Source organism: Polyodon spathula, chromosome 5 (assembly GCF_017654505.1).
Source record: "Polyodon spathula isolate WHYD16114869_AA chromosome 5, ASM1765450v1, whole genome shotgun sequence".
Lineage (NCBI taxonomy): Eukaryota > Metazoa > Chordata > Actinopteri > Acipenseriformes > Polyodontidae > Polyodon > Polyodon spathula.
Window position 1 is genome coordinate 24,659,668 of NC_054538.1, and position 20,339 is coordinate 24,680,006.

The 20,339-nt window shown below is 37.6% G+C and overlaps 1 protein-coding gene across 1 annotated transcript in view; it reads left to right on the forward strand.

The window, feature by feature from the left end:
* The first annotated feature begins 18,818 nt into the window (after positions 1–18,818).
* Positions 18,819–20,339, forward strand: part of LOC121316384 (collagen alpha-1(XXI) chain-like) — a 90,121-nt gene continuing 88,600 nt past the window's right edge. The window contains exon 1 of the mRNA XM_041251462.1: positions 18,819–18,933. The gene's annotated coding sequence lies outside the window, so the exon portion shown is untranslated. The remainder of the gene's footprint in view (positions 18,934–20,339) is intronic.

The following is a 20,339-nucleotide window of genomic DNA, read 5'->3' on the forward strand; positions in this document are numbered from 1 at the left end:
TGCACCAGCTGTTAAGTAGTTTCTTTATTGTTTCTATGTTTTTTGAGACAACACACATGTTGGGAATTAAAAGCAATGTGAGGAAATACGGTGCCTACAGAAAGTCTACACCCCTTTGAACTTTTTTCACATTTTGTTCTCTCAGTGCCTCAGAGTTTCATGCATTTAAATGAAGATTTTTTTCCACATATCTACACACCATACTCCACACTGTTAAGGAGAAAAAAGTTTTTATTCAGAAAAAATATATATATTAAAAATACAAAACTGAAAGATCATAATTGGATATGTCTCCAGCCCCCTGAGTTAACATTTGGTGGAAGCAACTTTGGCAGCAATTACAGCTGTGAGTCTGTTGAGATAGGTCTCTACCAACTTTGCACACCTAGATTTGACAATATTTGACCATTCTTCTTTACAAAACTGTTCAAGCTCTGTCAAGTTCCTTGGGGAGTGCTGATGGACAGCAATCTTCAAGTCATGCCACAAATTTTTGATTGTGTTTAGGTTGAGGCTCTGACTGGGCCACTCAAGGACATTTACCTTTTTGTTCCTTAGCCACTCCAGTGTAGCTTTGGCTGTGTGCTTTGGGTCGTTGTCATGCTGAAAGGTGAACTTCTGTCCCAGTTTCAGCTTCCTTGCAGAGGGCAGCAGGTTTTCCTCAAGGACTTCTCTGTATTCCTCAAGGACTTCTCTGTACTTTGCTCCATTCATTTTCCCTTCTATCCTGACAAGTGCCCCAGTCCCTGCCGATGAGAAACATTCCCATAACATGATGCTGCTAAAAACTTTTTGCCACATGACTTCAAACAGGATTCAAGGTGGGCTTTCTTCTTGCCACCCTACCATACAGGCCAGATTTGTGGAGTGCTTAGGATATTGTTTTCACATGCACTTTGACCAGTCTCGGCCATAAAAGCCTGTGGCTCTTGCAAAGTTGCCATTGGCCTCTTGGTAGCCTGTCTGATCGGTCTCCTTCTTGCTCGGTCATCCAGTTTGGAGGGACAGCCTGATATAGGCAGGGTCTTAGTTGTACCATAAACCTTCCACTTCTTAATAATCGTCTTGACCGTGCTCCAAGGGATATTCAAGGCCTTTGATATTTTTTTATACCCATCCCCTGATCTGTGCCTTTCAACAACTTTATCCTGGAATTCTTTTGAATTCCTTTGTGCTCATTGTTGAGTCTTTGCTTTGAAATGCACTACCCAGCAGAAGGAACTTACAGGAACTGCTGAACTTATCCTGAAATCATGTGAATCACTACAATTTAACACAGATGGCGGCCACTTAACTCAGTGTGTGATTTTGAAAGTGATTGGTTACACCTGAGCTAATTTAGGATTGCTATTACAAGGAGGGTGGACACTTATCCAACCAAGCTATTTCAGTTTTTATTTTTAATTAATTTTCTACAAATTTCTAGAATATTTTTTTCAATTGTAAGTTGTGGAGTAGGATGTGTAGATAAATGAAAAAAAAAAACAACTTTTAATGCATTTTAATTCCAGGCTATAAGGTTACAAAAGGAGACAATTTTGAAAGGATGTGTAAACTTTCTATAGGCACTGTACCTAACTAATGAATCCTGACGTATGAAAAGTCACTAGTTTGCCTGAGGGAATGTATCATAGTTCGATGTTATCCGTGTTTTAATGAAAACTGCAGCAATTTTGGACAATCTTTCAAAAAGAAATACAATAATTATTTGCGCTACCCTTACAAATGTTACTATGGCATGTAAACTTAGGTATACCATAGTGTAAAAACAATAGTAAAACCCTGGTAATGTAAAAACAGACATAAACAAATATTTAAATAATGTGAGGGTAAATATTTCAATAGGAACAGAGATACTACTTTTAAGAATTTGTAACAGGTGGAACATTGAGAGAATATAATAGATTCAACTAGGTGGCGCAATTGCATAAGAAACATGGAACATGAGATGTTAACTATTGGCCACACACACACACACACACACACACACATATATATATATATAGTTTCTGACACTTGAGGTCATATTAATCAAGGTCTTTGTGAAATAAATAGTTACAAACAATACAGATGCATAATTTATGGCCACCACAGTTGCATTTCCTTTTAAAAAAAAAATAAAATAATAATTGGTAGTGTCTGTAGTGCCCTTTGAGTGGATTTCATGTTTTTATTTAATTGAAATGTGATTTATGCTAAGCTAACTAACTAGAATGCTTTGAGAATCACTTCATTCACTGACTCATTACATTAATAAGTACATCATTAGTCCAAACTCATCTTGCAAAAATGGCTTTTTTATTGTGAAATACACAATGGCGCTGATCAGGCAACAAAGCCGAGCCTACATTAATGTCTCTCACTGACATGATAAATTATAAAAGAAACTAAAACTACTTGTGAAAGTTAAAATATTGAATATACTATTCATTCAGTTATATTATACTAATACACAGGCAGCTGGGCAGTTCATGAACCTTCCCCTTTAAGAAACATTTTACACTCCTACAGTCATATCACTAAATGAAATATATTCTGCAACTACTAATGAAGAGTAAGTCTTTACTGTACTTTTGCAATTTAAATTGTACTCTACAGTTGCACATGAAGTTTAAATAACCTGAACAAATAATACATAATAATAATAATAATAATAATAATAATAATAATAATAATAATCATGTAATAATAATATATATGTTAATTGATTATTTGGAAAATTCTGTACAACATAACATTATTTACTGTTATGCCTTTGTTTCCTAAAATCCATCTTATGCCACATACTGTCCAATATGCACACCATATATATATATATATATATATATATATATATATATATATATATATATATAGAGAGAGAAAACTGGGCCAAACTTCATATATGTAGCATATATATTATTATATGAAAAATATGTGTATTAAGAATTGTATCATATATTATTAATATATTGCACAATAATATAATATATATTATATTATTATATTTGTCGACTACTACAGTAGTATGATACATAGCAGTGAGATGTAAACATTTTTTAAATTGAAAAATAACTTTATTCAACAGAAGTTTGAGACTTGACTATGCATTCAGTGCCTGCACATGACAGTACAGCCCACATAAGCTCCACCTAATAAAGCATTGTTTGTAAGAAAACTGCAAAAGCTTAGAAATAACACTTATGCCATTAACCTATTAAATATGAGTGATGTTAATCCTCTGTAGTACCACCATTTGCTTTTTCCAAAGCAGCAAGACTTACAGATCTCATTGGAAAGATCAGCAATCCTGGTCTGCAGGATTAATGACTATTTCAGGCAGACTGTTTGAGGGCATCCTCAGTTTACTGGGAAAAAATAAAGGGACTGATTGATTTCATTGTGTATTGTGCTAGGTATATTTGTATTTGGACTAGTTTAAATTGTAATAATAAAATACCTTGTTTTGAATTCAAATCGTGTAGAACTAGACCTTGATCGAAATAATTAGACAAGACCACATTTCTAGTGAATACAAAGGAAGAGTTTTATTACAGCTAACACTAAATAAAGGAAAAATTAAAGGTGCAACAACTAAACTAACATAATATAGAGGGGAATAATTAATTAAACTAAGCAGTACAGAAAAGAAAGGTTAAACAAAGGCACTCCACTCCCGCTGGTTGATCAACGATCTAACACAACCTGTGGAATATTCCCTTAAGGTTACAACTGTATTCCTGACAGCTATTTAAGATGAAGGTTAGGCTTAACAGGGGTATCGTTAGTAACACAAATATTTACGTTCGTTAATATTTCATAATTAAAGAATCATTATCAGTTTCATATATATATATATATATATATATATATATATATATATAGATATATATATATATATATATATATATAAGTTCTGGTTCAGATGGTGATTCTCACTCTTGCGAGAGAAAGACACTCTTTGTATCTTTACAACCTATTGAGAATTATTTATTATCAAGACAGCTAAATTTGGATACTAGCCTTAAACACAGAATGATAACTGCCTTGTTAAACCCATATCAATTTGTGTAAATCACATATAAACTGTTATAGTGTTTATTAACTTCATAGCATGAATTGAAAGCAATAATACTTTTCTTACATTCTACCTAAAACAAAATGTTCATTTTATTTTAAGGTCTGCTTATTCTCGAGTTCATAAGAAGATTAAAACTCTACTCATTGAATACGTAAAGGATGTTCGCTGCCTCCTCCAGCTGATCCATATCTTCAACAATACAGGCGCTCAAAGCCTCTCCTGCTGGCAAGGACAGGTCCAGGTTCCGGGGTCTGCCTTCCTCGTGTTTCATCTCCACTTCAGGGTACGAAAGAAATCGCTTTGCAAAGAACAAGAGTCATTAACTATTTAAGTATTCCATTGATACAGTAATTTCCCCACCAATAAGTGCACTCTTCACTCGGTTATGTCTGGGATATTTCACCTCAAAACTCTGACACTGCTAGCTCAATAAATTTAATATATAAACAAACAAGTAGTCGTGCTGGTTTGAAGCCACACAAATAGCTATTGTTTACCTCCTTACTCCTGTATTTCAGTACTGCTTGGTGAATGCATTAGTTCTCATCAGTTAGACCACTGTAATGATGCTCTTATTCAGTTTGTTGTTTTAATGGAAAAAATGTATGGAGTCCAGCATGTAACTTTCAATGTACATTTAATGCGTCACCTTGTCAAGAGTGTGAAAGATTGCGTCAATTATGGGCACATTCTGCCCTTTTGTATGAATCATACAACGCATGCTTACTGGGAATAATTAAAGGCACACAAGGCATTCCACAGCAGATGTGTAAGAAATTCCTAATTGAAAAGACTTTGCCTTTGTATGCCCACAATATGCCAATGGCTGATAAAGAGGAACTGTTTAACTCGATAATAAAGAAAAAAAGAAAATGAACTTCAGGAAGAAATCTGAAGAACTCGTAGCTTTAGGAAGACCTCATCAGAACCTCCCGAAAAGGGAACATTACCTTTCACTTCACAACATTGTTAATGTAGATTCAAATACTATTGTTAATTATTATGCTAAAGTACACAAGCATAATAGTTTTACTGTAGTCTTAAAGGATGGCTCATTTTTCTCAATAGAGACCTTTACTGTTGTTGATCTTGGCACTGGCAGGAAATGCTATTCATTTGGAAGGGACTGAAACTTTGAGGTATAAAATATGTTTTAATTTTGGAGTCACTATAATGCTAAGCCACTCTGTTCCAGTCTCTCTTGATGCAGTGGAAAGCAACCACATACAAGATAAATGTGTTTTTGTGAAAATTCCATGCTCATTCACTGAGCTCTATTCTAAAGAAAGTCCAAAAGCAAATGCACATTTTTGGAGGAATATTAAGCAATTACAGCATAAGAGCAAGAAAATACTTGGTTGCATGAAGGACGAATTAAATGATTGTTCTGAGTACTTTCTTGCTAGTTTTATACAGTGGAAATATTTTCCTTTCTGAAAATGTGCAGTTCATATTAACTGTCAAAATTTAGAAGTATCATATATGAAATGGTATTCAATTAATCTAAACAAACAGTATGGGATATATATATATATATATATATATATATATATATATATATATATATATATATATATATATATATATATATATATATATATAGACACACACACACACACACACACACACTTTTGTTAAGTCATTCATCTATGACACAAAGTCATATTTTATTACTCTAAAAGGTGGAGATATATCATTTGAATGGACCCCAGTGTCGTAAAAAGTGTCTCATACTGCCAGTTCATACAGTAGGTCTATCCTGGAAGCATAGCAATGATATGTTCTACACTGTGTGTTTGTGTTCAAAACAGTGGAACAAATATCAATGTGTTTTCCTTTTTTAAAGCAGTAATCATCTGGAAAGAAAGTGTTGCCAACCGTATTACCTAAAGGGGTTTGAAATGAGTCAGTGCCAAAGAAACATAATGTACATATGAGCTTTAAATTAACTTGTGTCCTAGCTGTCTTGTCTGTAAGTTGTAAAAGCTACAGTTTTAAATGAACTTACAAAAAAGGATATTTTGCAACCAAAAACACAAATCTACTGTATATGGTTGAAATTATATTGTTTTACAATATGCTGTGTATATGTTGTACAAGGCTGAGTTTGATAACACACATGATGATGTTACAACTACTTCTACACACTGTAATTTTAATGGATGGTTTTGATGTGGAAAAAGCTTTTGCAGGGGGTTGGTTAATTTAAAGCGAGTTGCACTCTGTAGCAGGGCAGCAGGAGAGAGCCCAGCACATTATTAAAGAGGGGCAGGGCAAAGCCCTGCTTGTATGTATGTATGTTTTGTGTTGTTATTATTATTATGATTTATTTATTGTATTTATGTGATGACGTAGCCGTGTTTTGTTATTGTTTTGTTTCTGGCAGAGGCGAGATTAGGCAGCTTGTCCTCTGCCAGTGTATAAATAAAAGGTGGCCATCTCCCGGATTAATTAAGTGATTAATTTGTTGCTAACTGGGAGATGGTCACCAGCATAAAAGCCTGCAGTTATTCTTCCTCTGTACACCCACTCCAAGCAGGAATAACTGCAGGCTTTATTAAATAATAAACAAAAGATTTAAACAAAACACAACTACACAAAAGAAAAGGGCACACTTGTCAAACAACAGACAAGTAGTTGTGCCGGTTTGAAGCCACACAAATAGCTATTGTTTACCTCCTCACTCCTCACTCCTCACTCGTTCTCCACTCTCGAACACCCTTCACTGTGTAGCCAAAGCTGCAGGTTCTTATAGTGGTGACCGAGGGATTAACTAGCTATTAATTATCTTGTTAACCCCTCGGTCACGTTCTGCACGGGTTTACTAAAGATGCGTGACTGTCAGTCAATTCAATAATTACTAGCCGACAGTCTCGCATTCTCACAAGGAATGAAAACAAACAATACAAAACAATAACATGGTGGACTACATCTCGCTCGTCCTGCCAAACAACACCTACCAATCAATTATTCTCAGTTTACTTACTGTGACAGAACTATAATGAGTTCTGGTTGTAAATCTCCCTCCCGACCTGTGAGGGCGCTAAGTAGCAAAAGGGGAAGTCTTTGGATGGGCTGGCCTGACTGTTTATTTCCTGAGTCGACAAGTCAGTCAGCCTGGAAGAAGGTGAGTCTCCGTTGCAGGAACATATTGGATCACCATTGCACTAAAGCTGTCACGAACTATAATAAATTGTTATCACCCACTACGAGCTCTACTGCACGCACGGCAAGTATTATTGCGGGGCAGATATCTTGTCTTTATTATTTAGGGCTGCAATCCCTGTTTTCTGTACTCTGTGTTTTACATATAGCTGTGTATTACCTGAGCTTATTAATTGGTCGCCAGACCAGGAATACAAAATAAAGGGCACCCTTTTTCCAAAACGGATTACAGTTTCCTTCTGTGTGATTATTCCTGCACTGCATCACCTCTGCACCTGTTCATAATCAGCAACCACTTTGCCACAGCAACGCATTATTACCCTAAGAAAACACCGACAAACAAAACAGTCAGATGCAGTTTGATTATAACAAGAATCAATATTGGGGAAAAATGGGACAAACATGTACAGTACAATCATTAACGACTGTATGTTTGTCCCATTAGAATAATTATAAACAATAAAATAGTTGTGTTTCCTCCAAACTGGTTGTGTATTACCAACACTTTGGTTTTAGAGAAGGATTGTAGTGGGTCCCTGTGACTGTGAGATGTCACCAGTCTTCCATGGGGATTCCAAAGGGAACTAGTGAGCTCACGTGCTGGGCTGGTTTTGTCCTTCTGAGGCTAGTCGCTCATGTGCGTCCGCTCTCAAGGTGCTGGGTCTGGAGAAGCAATTGGCTTAGTCGTGACAGCGACGAACGGACACTGACCTTCAGTTCTCCTGAGCTCTTGTGGCAAATTGCTGTGGTGAAGGAGTCTAAATGACCTTTATAAATTTGAAGAGAAAATCAGTGGTGTAAAATTGGGAATTATTACTAAAAAAAATGAATAATTGTGGTAGAACTACATTTGATATTTCCAGAACAACTGGTAACCACAAAGAACGGTCAGTTCATGGAGGAGTTACAATGCCTTACTGTAAAAGCAAAAGCAATTCAGATGTTTAGAGGTAAAAAAAATGTTATACAAAAAAAGCCTCTTCCTCTGAAGAATAATTTTTGTTTCCTTTGGCAAAGTGGTGAGTGGATACAGGTGAGTGCAGTGCAGTGCAGGTAAGAGTCACACAGACAATTACAAACCGGTGCAAGGGTGTTTATTGAAATTATTGCAATGTCCAGAGCCTTATAGCAAACACCTGTAAGTAATAAATGATGGAAGTGAATACAGCGGCGTGTATCACTTTGTTTGTAAAGATCCCACGGGTTTGACCCGCAACCAAAAGTCCAGTTTAACACACCAACGCTAAACACAAACCACAAACACAGTTCTTAGTGACAGTGAATAAGTGTTAGTGGTGTAGTCAGTTCTCCGTGAAATGCATTGGTGAAAGTGATGTCCGGGTTTATGCTGGCTTTCACTACAGCTCCAGATTGTGCTACTGGTAGTCTATTGGGAGCGAAACAGACAACAGTTAACAGCAATCCTCCTCCCTCTCTGGCTCTGGGAGCGACAGCACACTGGGAGCGACAGAGACGGCAGCTCCTCCTCCCTCTCTGGCTCTGGGAGCGACGGCAGCTCCTCCTCCCTCTCTGGCTCTGGGACGACGGCAATCTCACGGTTTCACAATACGGCAACACAGTCCTTGTAGGTTTAACACTAACCATTTACCAAGGAGCAGATTACTTTGCTACGCCGCTATTTTATACCCTCGCTCATGACCCCTTGGTTAACGAGCGCATCCTCTGGGAGCGACGGCGGATGCCTCCTCCCTCCCTGGCTCTGGGAGTTCGGGCACTGTCCTCCTCCCTTTTCTGGCTCTCCACCTACCCACGGGAATAAAGTGTCATGCCTTTTAGTCCTCTCTGGCTCTGGGAGCGACGGCAGATCCTCCTCCCTCTCTGGCTCTGGGAGCGACGGCAGATCCTCCTCCCTCTCTGGCTCTGGGAGCGAACTCCTCTCTGGCTCTGGGAGGACGGCAGATCCTCACCCCTCTCTGGCTCTGGGAGCGACGGCTGCTCCTCACCCCTCTCTGGCTCTGGGAGCGACGGCAGCTCCTCCCCCCTCTCTGGCTCTGGGAGCGACGGCAGCTCCTCACCCCTCTCTGGCTCTGGGAGCGACGGCAGCTCCTCACCCTCTCTGGCTCTGGGAGCGACGGCAGCTCCTCACCCCTCTCTGGCTCTGGGGACGACGGCAGCTCCTCACCCCTCTCTGGCTCTGGGAGCGACGGCAGCTCCTCACCCCTCTCTGGCTCTGGGGACGACGGATGCCAGCGACGGCAGATCCTCCTCCCTCTCTGGCTCTGGGAGCGACAGCAGATCCTCCTCCCTCTCTGGCTCTGGGAGCGACAGCAGATCCTCCTCCCTCTCTGGCTCTGGGAGCGACAGCAGATCCTCCTCCCTCTCTGGCTCTGGGAGCGACGGCGGCTCCTCCTCCCTCTCTGGCTCTGGGAGCGACGGCAGATCCTCCTCCCTCTCTGGCTCTGGGAGCGACGGCAGATCCTCCTCCCTCTCTGGCTCTGGGAGCGACGGCAGATCCTCCCTGATGCCCGGGGTGAACAAGGCACCTCTTCCTGGGCCTGGTTGTAGGGGCATCCTGCCCAGTTGTGGCCGTCCTCCTCACACCGGCCACACCAGTTTGCCGGTGGCACGTCTGGGCAGGACCGCCAACGATGGTCCTCCTTCCCGCACCAGGAACACCAGGGGAAGAGGCTGGCCGGGTCCTCCAGCGGTGGCTGCAGCAGCTTACATTTCTTCAGCTGCTTTTCCTGCCTTTGCCGCTTCGATCTCTGCTCTGAGCCTCTAGGTGGCGCTATCCCACTTCTGACACCAAATGTGGCAGGCTGGCATAGAGGCCCAGAGACAGACTGCAGTTCAAAAAAATAATTTGAATATGTGATAGTCAAACACAAATAAACTGTACAAAAATAGTCCAGGCTGGGCAATGTACTGGATTTATCAAAAAACCACAAAACAAACACCAAGATCTGGGCTATTTTGAGAAGTGAGGTCCTTTTATATGTGGCCTGTAATCAATACAAGTAGACACTCTTAAACCCAGGCATGGGTTAACCCCATCCCTGCCAATTTATAAATCCTACAGATACCCTCTCAGGTCGGGAGGGAGGTCTAACACCAAGTGTCATTCGATCTCTGGCACAGTGCACAGTGCATCTTGACATATGCCATCCTACAAATCAATAAGGAAAGTTTATTCCACAGCAACATCACTGTGTGGCCTGCTAGCTATTTAATAAGATATTTGAGTGTGAAATAAAAAAATAATCTGTTTTCTGAGCATTTGGCAGTGTAATACTAAATAATTCTTCATGTTCCTCATTTTTTTAAATTTTATTTAAAACAGATTCACACAAGTGATACAGGCCTTGACCTCAAGAAAATAAGCCCTCAGCAGTTTCCTCTCTCCTCCCAGAGCAGATCCACCATTTATTCCATGGAAAGTCTTGTTATACTTTCCATTGAATAAATGAAGTTCAGCTCTCAAATCATTTAACCATGTGCACACAGATGAGAAAAAAGGGTTATATCTTTGTCAGTCCCTGTATTAATGAAATTTGCTTAATTAATTTTTTTTCCAAAATTGCATAGAGTAAAACTTCAAATAATTGCTGGTGTTGTAGAAAATAAGTTGACCGGGAAATAAGTTGGATCGCGCAAGCGCAGTGATGCAAAAGTAGGCAAAAGTGAGGCGGGGCAACAGTTTGATTAAAGAGGAGGTTCGCTGCATGGCTTTTTACTTTTATCTGAACAGTTTATTTGCAAGACTCTGTATGTTGGTGTGTGTTCGTGCCACTATTTTTTCATATGAACTTTAAAATTTGTGATCGACGACTCTTTATGTGGTAAAGTGTTTTAAACCCATTTTTTTATGTTTCTATAACATCATTGTCAATCAGATGTGGTTTACGTATGTTTGCGAAGATAGTAAATTATTTTACACACCAAAATGTTGTCAGTCTTTAATAAAAATTTAAATGTTTCAGTAATATAATCTAATGACATGCTGCACCCATAACATTAATATGACAAGGTTGTAGTTTTACATTTATATATTAGTACAGCTGTAACTTTACAGTTTAGACGTGGGAAGACATAGGCCTACGTATGCTGTATGATCTGTCTTACAATAGCTATCTTGGCTGGTATTGAGCTACAGGTATTTACCACCGTTTAGCAAAGATGTTAACTGTTTAGTTTTTAACTCATTAATGTATTGTTTCTTCCCAAACTTGTAATTGAAATACATGTGTAGCGTGCACAGGCGAAGGCAGCAGCAGGGCTGGTATGTTACGTAATCACATACAAAGACATAAGTCCTATATACGCTCCTTGCAAAGGACCTGACTCTTTGTGCTTTAGTGAAGGAGGTCCCGGGTTTGCGTCCGCCCTCTGCCTGTCTGTGGATTGCCTCGCCCTGTGTGATGCGCCTGCCTGCAGGAACCTAGATCGCTACACATGCATGATGATAACCAGTCTCCTGTTTGTTTTCTGTCCTAATTATACAAAGTACTGTATGTAAAAATAAATGAAACAACAAAGTGGGTAATACAAAATAATAATAATAATAATAATAATAATAATAATAATAATAATAATAATAATAATAATAATGTATAAGCAATATTTTTCAAGCATATCATGTGATTGATGTGCACCATGGCTGAAACTCAAACTTTAACTTTTGGAAAATCGCTCGCATACCTGGCCATTCAATAATTCTTTCCAAAACAAGAACACCTCCAGAAATGCAAAATAACGTTAACTATGCAACACATTTTGCTTGTTAACATTTGTTACACAAACATAAATACACAATAATATCACAGGCTACTTATAAATGTCATTTTAAATAATGTATTTGTTTCTTTTATATATATATATATATATATATATATATATATATATATATATATATATATATATATATATATATATATATATTACAGTGATATTCACATTCCCTTATAACAATGTCAAATATATCTGATCTACTTATTAAAATAAATTATACTTACCAAATTAATTTTAAATTATTGATTGTTTGTTAATATATCCAATCAATTTATTTCTTAGGCTCAATCCACTTATTTCCCAGCATAAGATCATAGACATTAGAAACAAAAGAACCTCCCCTTTAATTCTAGAGCTTATCAATTTATTTCGTAGGACACAAGTCTCCAATACTCGCCGGGTCTCTAATAAGCACCGGGGCTGCTGGCAAATATAGTAAATAGACGCCGGGTCTGTATTAAACGGCGGGTTATGAATAATAATATAATGCGCGTCATACTGAATGTTCCAGTCAATACATACACATGGCTGTACAGCGAGCTTACCAATGTGCTTTTCAACAGCGAAGAGACTCTGAGGCTCAAGATGAAGGATAAGAAAAAATAATTTAATGTATTTTAAAAGGCATACAGGTTTTTGTTTTTAATTTTTTATGACGTTATTCATTTTAAAACCAGTTGTAAAGCTTTTTTGAGCGTGATGAAGGTAAGTAAAATACAAACTTGTTTTCTGATATTAACAAGGTTGTTTCTGTAAAAATTCACCAAAAATCAATGTTTTACAGTAGCAACTTGGAATTGGTGTCCTTATTTTTCAGAACACTCTGGGGAACATTATAAAGTACAAACCTTTCTCTTTGTTTTTCAACACAATATTTATTTATTTTTTTTGTAAACGTTAAGTATTTTTTATTATGTATTCTGCTTAGAGATACATGTATAAAAAATTTGTTATTCTATGACCCTGAGGGAACTTACAATCAATGTTCCCTCTATTTTTTTTTTTTTTTACTGAGCGGACTACAAAGTTCTCTGAGCACTACTTTTCTGTCAGTGCGCAACTAGTTGAATATTAAATAAGTGATGTCATAGTATAACCTGCCCTACTAAACAATGATCACCAGCAAACGTGATTGTCAGTAAATGCAACACACGCAACAAATAAACTTGAAAATATAGAGGAGTGCTGTGCATGAGATTTATGAAGTGAGCCTGTGCGGTGCTGCGCAGCCTGAAGTTTTTGGTGCGCGGAGGGAACACTGTTACAAGACATTGTTTCAAGTGATTGCACTGACATAATAAACATTTATTCGCAGGGTCTTTATAAACAATAATGTTTCAGTTTGAATTCAGAATACTTTTAAAGCTCCACATAATCGAATGTCTGACGACTGATTAACATCACCTATCAGTTGAATATGTTAAAAAAAAAACAAACAAACAAACAAACAAACAAAAAAAAACCCAACAACATCTGATGAGCAAGAAGTAGGTTGTTGTTGATGACAAATGAAACTGGAACACTGAAATCAAAGGAGATTCATTTTAACAATGTGAGGATGCTATTGAGGCCCAGTGTATAAAGGGGTATGACTTTAGGATACATTTTCAGCTGTAGAGAGATAAACTCACTGATGCCCACATAACATGGGTCAGTGATCATTTGTAACATACACTATTCAATAAAAAGTGAATGCCAGTCACAGGGTTCAACTTGCACTGCATCACATCACATTGATTTAGTTAAAGTCAGTCAATGGGCCTCAAATACATAGAACATTTTCTATAACAGATACAGCTGTTAGAAGTGGATGTTGGAAATACAGCATAAAAACAAACAGACAAATGAAGCATTCATTTTCCAAGACAGTCCTTCTGTTAAGACTTATTAGTCACAGTGGTATGAACTTGAGCTAAGATTAAGAGTTCTCTAGTGCAAGAACAGTGCCAGAGACTTGCTACAGCAGGTGGTCCAACCAGAACAGAACAGGAAGGGGATGCTAACGCATTTACAAGATTGACAGCATGCTGGCTAGCTTTATAAACCTTCTTGCAGTGGAAATTAAAAAAAAGCAACATTTTTATCACAAGCTGTTTAATAAAAGAGGACACTATCAGTATTAAAAAATAATTTTTTCCCATCATTTTGTTGTTTTTTTGTAGTTGAAAGAGCTTCAGTCGAGTTGACTCTGTGATTGGCTGTTGCAGGTACAGGATTGGTTGCTTTCGTCGGTGCAAAGTATTAATTGGCTGGTTTTGGTAGATAAGAAAATTAATTTGCACCAATTGTGTCTTTTGTTTAATATTTGCTGTCAAATAGATGTGAGTGGCGCTTTCATTACTGCAAGTCAAAATCAACAGCCGGACTTGCGCAGATTAATTTTAAGTTTGATTCGTGGTTGATGCTGTGACATTCCAGCGTGCATCTTCTGTCTGATAGAAGCCTGCTCGAGCTGGAGGCTGATTGGCTGATGGATTGAATCATATAGTTTAAAGGACAACTGTATTTATTTGTGTCACAATTTGAACCAATTGAAAAGACCCTGCTGTGTTTATACATTTTTTAATTGGGAGTAACTACAGTGCAAAAATAAACAGCTATCTGATTTATTTACTCAGTTCAATTTCCCTCTGACCTATTTTTGGACTTTCCTTTAAATATATGAATGTAGGAAAAAGAATGCCTATTTTCATGTGGATCATTTAGGTAATTGTTTTGGAATCTTTAATGGACATTTTCTGGCTGGTTAAATAATTACAGGGCTATTTTAACTACTGCTAAAAAAAACATGGTTTACAAATCATATGCAGTTGCATAACATTATGATCACACAGTCTAAAGCATAACCACATATTTTTTTTTTTGTTATTTATAAATATATTAATTCAAATTATTGATTAATATAGGGCCTCATTAGTTAAAATACACATTTTTGTTGGCTAAACTGTAGACTGTGAGTTATAATAGTTAAGTATAGTGATATAGCACAATTATTGCTCTTTCCAAGAATGTTCTTAAAATAAAGACAGCATTATGGTGGACACACGTTAATATGAACACAGGGTGTTAATGAGTAATTTGGGAAACATGATTTAGGCAACACCCAATGGACAGGAAGAGTAGCTGGAGTGAGAGTGCCACCTGGGGCTGGCAGGTGGGAGTATGTTTGTGAAATAAATACATACATTAATAAATCATCTTTTTGTTTCTGAATTAAAGTGTGACTCCAAACTACTACTGGATACTCACAGAGCAATAAAAATATACAAATGTCACACAGATAGTAAAGAAAGTGTAAATGCTTAGTCCTGTTAAAAATATCTCTCGGATCTGGGCTGGTTAAGATCAATTATAATTGTACATATCTGGTTGCAATTGCAAATACAATCTGTGAAACCTGTGTTTGCTTGTAACTGTTAATGCTGTTTGCATGTTTTGACTGCTTTCTGGCAGAGCGAAAGCCCTTAATGTAAACAGTGTGTGTGTTGGAATGTAAGGTTGTGCAGGAATGGGGTTAAATCTGTCCCTGCCACCAATCATAGGTGTGGTCATTCCCCGGTTAGGTAATTGGGTGCTAAAGGGGAATGACCGTATGTATTTACGGGAGTAGAAATCCTTCATCTGGAAGAGGGACTAGGTGAGTGTTTCACTGTGTGTGCTGTATTTTGTGTTTGTTGGTGAAGGGGAATGCCCAGCCTGACATTAGTGTTTGTGGTCAATATTGTTCTGTTCAAATATTTTATTTTGGCCCTTGTGCCACGTTTATTTGTTCCAATTTTATTTCTGGTTCTTTAATGTACAACAGCGCTTAAATTGCAGCTTTTCTTGTCTCAGAGTCTCATTCCTGATGCTATCCTGCCACACTGCTGTATCGTGGGGCTTAAATTGCAGCTTTTCTTGTCTCAGAGTCTCATTCCTGATGCTATCCTGCCACACTGCTGTATCGTGGGTATCTGGAATCTTGAGCTTAGACATTGTACAGTAGAGGCAGTACAAACCAGAATGGCTAAGAGATTTATTTATTTATTTTTTTTATTGAGAAATTCATTTAAAAATCTACTTCATTTCTAGTTCCCTTCTCATGGATTTGAAGCTAAGAAATGGATACAGTATTTTACTAACTTCTCTCCATGTGAGCGATGGGAGGAAATCATATTGGCAGTTTTTTAATGTCTTTATAGCCATATGTTGGGCATGCAAAACATTATATTACACTTCTATTCCATCATAAGCAGTGGCATGGTGTGACTTTTTTTTAGCAAGGTATGCAACAACCTTCTAGATAACAGGTAACATGCTTCTAACATACACACAGTGATTAAATAACCTTAAAATATGTTTTAGCAAGTACTTCTCGTCAAAGTTAATGAAAACTGAGATTACCTTACACTTCTACTGAAATATCAAATCCATTCCTCTACCTTTTTTAAGAAAATCGTCGTAGAAATTTGGTAGGCTGCATAGATATCGAAGCAGTTAATTTTTGATGGTCAATAAGGCTAAGTTGGACAGGCTATAAAGGATGTGGCATGTGAACCTTAATGAGCTTTAAAGGAGAGATGAAGATGAGCCCTCTCATCATCCGAAATGTGATGCCCAGCCAGCCACAAGGGTCGCTCGTGTGTGGCGAGCCAAGGACTCCCTAACCGACCTAAACCCTCCCTGTACGGGCAGAGCTTGGCCAATTATGCACAGCCCCCTGGGTACTCCCAGCCACTGTCGGCAGGTGATCTCCAAGCTACAGAGTGGAAGGAGTACCTTTACTGGATGCGCCACCCTGTTTTACTTTTAGAATGATTTTACTCACTGTGTTCTACTCTGTTATCACACAACACCTGGTCTGAGACATCTCCACAGGGTGATTTGGTTAATGTTTCTTTTGGCACAGCTTTGAGATGATGGAATGCCATTACAATCGCAACTGTGTGTTTGACTTGCCACCCAAGGTTTGAATCTGTAATCCAGTGTTTCTTTTTTAGATAACCCTGCTAAAGGTATTGTGTATCTAAGGTTATTTTTTTTAAATATGGAGTAAGTAGTCTGCTACGTGTTTTAAGATACTGATGTATAATTATTAAGGCTAAGAATATTATAGGTCCTAATTTGAAGAAAAGGCAAATATCATTTTCATGAGAGGTATAAAATAATTGTGACAGTTTAAAACTAGTAAGAACATACTTAAGGTGTGATTTTTTTGAGACCGAACTGACGGGACAAACCTGTACAATCTGATTTGGGGAACTGTTCCACCTGCCTTTTCTGAAATGAGTAGATACAAAAACCTGTTCCTATTCTGTATGGAACAAGTGGAAACATCCAGGGCTGTATCTCATAAAAACACAAATTATTTGCAGGAAGGATGTTTAGTGGTGTATTCTTTGAGAATATTTTCAAAAGGGTATTCAATATATTGTCGCTCATGTTGCCAGTACTTTGCCTATTGTGTCACATCTGTATTGACCACAGTGGGCACAATGTAAATAAATGAATACATAAATACATACATAAATACAGGGTTCATCCAAAGTTATTTATGGTGAAGAAATGGTGTTAGTCATAAAGCACTGACATGTAGAAGGTTTTTCCATATTGCCACATCTCTAATATACATAATGTTCAGGTGCCAGTTCTGCTTAAAACTATTGGAATTGGGTTTGCCAATGCAGACTAGGTGGCGTACAATTTTCCTTTGTTGCTTTTAGCACATATGGAGATTTTTTTGTTCCTGGTTGCTTATGTCAAAAGTAAAAAAATCTAACAAATGTTTGTGGTCAATGCATACATAAAAACTGTAGGCTCCTGGTCTCAGTACACAACACAGTCTTCCACGTCTGTACAGTTATCAGCCTCAGACCCCTCTCCTGGTTCGCCTCCTGCACCCCCCCCCCCCTTCCGCATAATGCTTTTAGGTGCTGAAATGAGTGAGCAGAAATAAGCAATGGCTAGGGCTGTGCTTCTTTTGTGTTGATTTGAAGAACAATGCTGCTATTTCTCTGTCAGAAATCTGGCAACCCTGATAAACTCCTAGAATTAACTACCAGAGTAAAACAGTAATAGATGTGACTAATACCGCCCACGGAAATTTTGAACCCAGGACAAGTTTGTAAGTCATCAACTAATCCCCGCCCACACACCGCCCGCCCGCATTTTTCCTCTCACAGTAAAAAATAAAAAAGGACTGTCAAGGGCCGTGACAAAATTCCTGGTTACCCCCCACCCCCCCCCCCCCCCCCCCCCCCCCTAAGGAGACACCCGCCGTCCCCTCTGTGGGCGGTACTGGATGTGACAAATGTTGAAAAATAATTTGCTCAGCTTCACTTTGTAATAAACATAACCCATAATTTTACTCAAATACAAATTTTCGGACAATACACAATTAATACAGAATATATAATTGTGGTTCAAATTGCAGAATTCAGAAATACTGAAAACTCAATATGAGCAGCTAAACATGGGAAAGCTTATGTGAGGTCAGTGAAATAAGAAAGTGGGCAAAACCTAAAAAAGGTACAAATTCGATGGTGGCTTTGAAACACCAAGAAAATGAAAAAAGTGCTGAGTGTTTACCTTTTTTTATTTGCCTTATAAGTATGCTTGACTTTCTGGTCTTGCTGTTTTTCCAGAAACTCACATTCTTATTATAATTTTAAAGCTTGTAGGAGTGACATCCCAGCCTGGGAACAGTTATTCATGTTACAAAGAACAAAGTCACAATTTGTTAGTGTTAAACTTATCCTTATCTGAGCCACTCCCCCATGGTAATTGCAAATGGCAGTGTGCCAGAAGGAGTCACTGTGAAAGAGATCAGGCAGAAAGGGCAGGCATTATTCTAAAAACTGCAGCAGCAAAGCTCTCGTACAGCAGCCCAGATCACATCTGCTCAGTAGTGCCAATTACAAGTCAATGTAGAGGTGACATGTTAACTGCAAGGAGCCCGTGATCCACTAACTCGGATTCTGGTAAGTGTAATAAAGTGGATCATATATTCAGTGGATATTGAGTTGAATGAAATTAGCACTATCTTTGTTTTTTTGTAGGTCATGTTAAAGTAACAGGTCTTACTGGTTAGCAAGAAAATATAAGGTTTATATAGTGAAAACAAAAATTTGAGTAAATTATGAATTCATGTATTTATTGTTGTGCTTTTCTTTATTATCATGCTTTGCACTATATTGTTTGAAAAATACGTGAAACATCAAAAAAAAAAATCTAGATGTTGAATACGTTTGGTTTGCTAACTTCTCAATAAAAAAAGGATTGTTTTGCATTTACTATTTTCAGATTATAAAGAATGCAAACTGGGAATGTGTGCTTGATCAAAAGCATACTGAAGATATTAGGCAGTGCTTATTTAATCTCTCATACATGTGCCAGTATGCCTTTCGCATGCATGAAATGAATGGAGAAAACTATGTGTTGTTTTTTTTTTTGTTTTCTTTGGGTTAAATATTCTTAAAGAGGCAATTTGTAGTTCAATGTTCGTGTCAGGAACAGTTGTAGAAATTAAAATATTGTTTACACTGAAACATTACTAATTGGTTGTCTTTTATTTTAAACTATAAGATTGTAACATTCACATATTCAACTTAAGTTAATTTAACAATATTTAATATAATACCCATTTTAAATACACCGCAAGAAAAGATAATACATGTAACATCATTATTGGTTATTTTACATCAAATTTAACAGCACGCTGACATAATATTTTGGCCTCCATTCTGGAGCCTTTGAAACTTGGCTGCAGTTAGTTATCGTGTTATCCTGGCAAAATAACAGAGCATGCTTAAAAGGCAGCTGCTGATATAAAGTAAATATGCAAAAACATCTTTGCAAAAGAAAATTAAAAAAATGTAATACTAGTAATACCTAGCCTATGGAGCATTACCACCATGGCAGTTATAATACCTGAGGCACAAGACAAGGACAAATTAAATGAGCACTAGACTGGACTGGGAGGGGTTGTTGCTAGTGTATGTCTTAAACGATACTTTCAGTAGAAATAAAACATTCTGGTGGTCCAATATTGACTCATCATTTTTCTCTGTATCTGTCTTTAAACTTGCTTTGAGCACACTTGACAATTCTAACTGCCTGGTATTTAATATATATCATATCCTCATTATATACAAATCAACTATTCCGCTATCAGAATTAAAAAGTCACCTTGTCACTTGATTTGAGTGGAATGAGGAGGTTTATTCAATGGCAGAATTGTTAGGCAATATTTGCCATTAGAGATGCAGCACCCAACACTTCTCCCATTGAATGCAAACTTCATTATAAAGTAAGTTTAATGTAAAAAAATAGTTAAGTCCACTGGTTATCCAATCAGAATGCAATATTTTTACAGTTCTGTTTAACA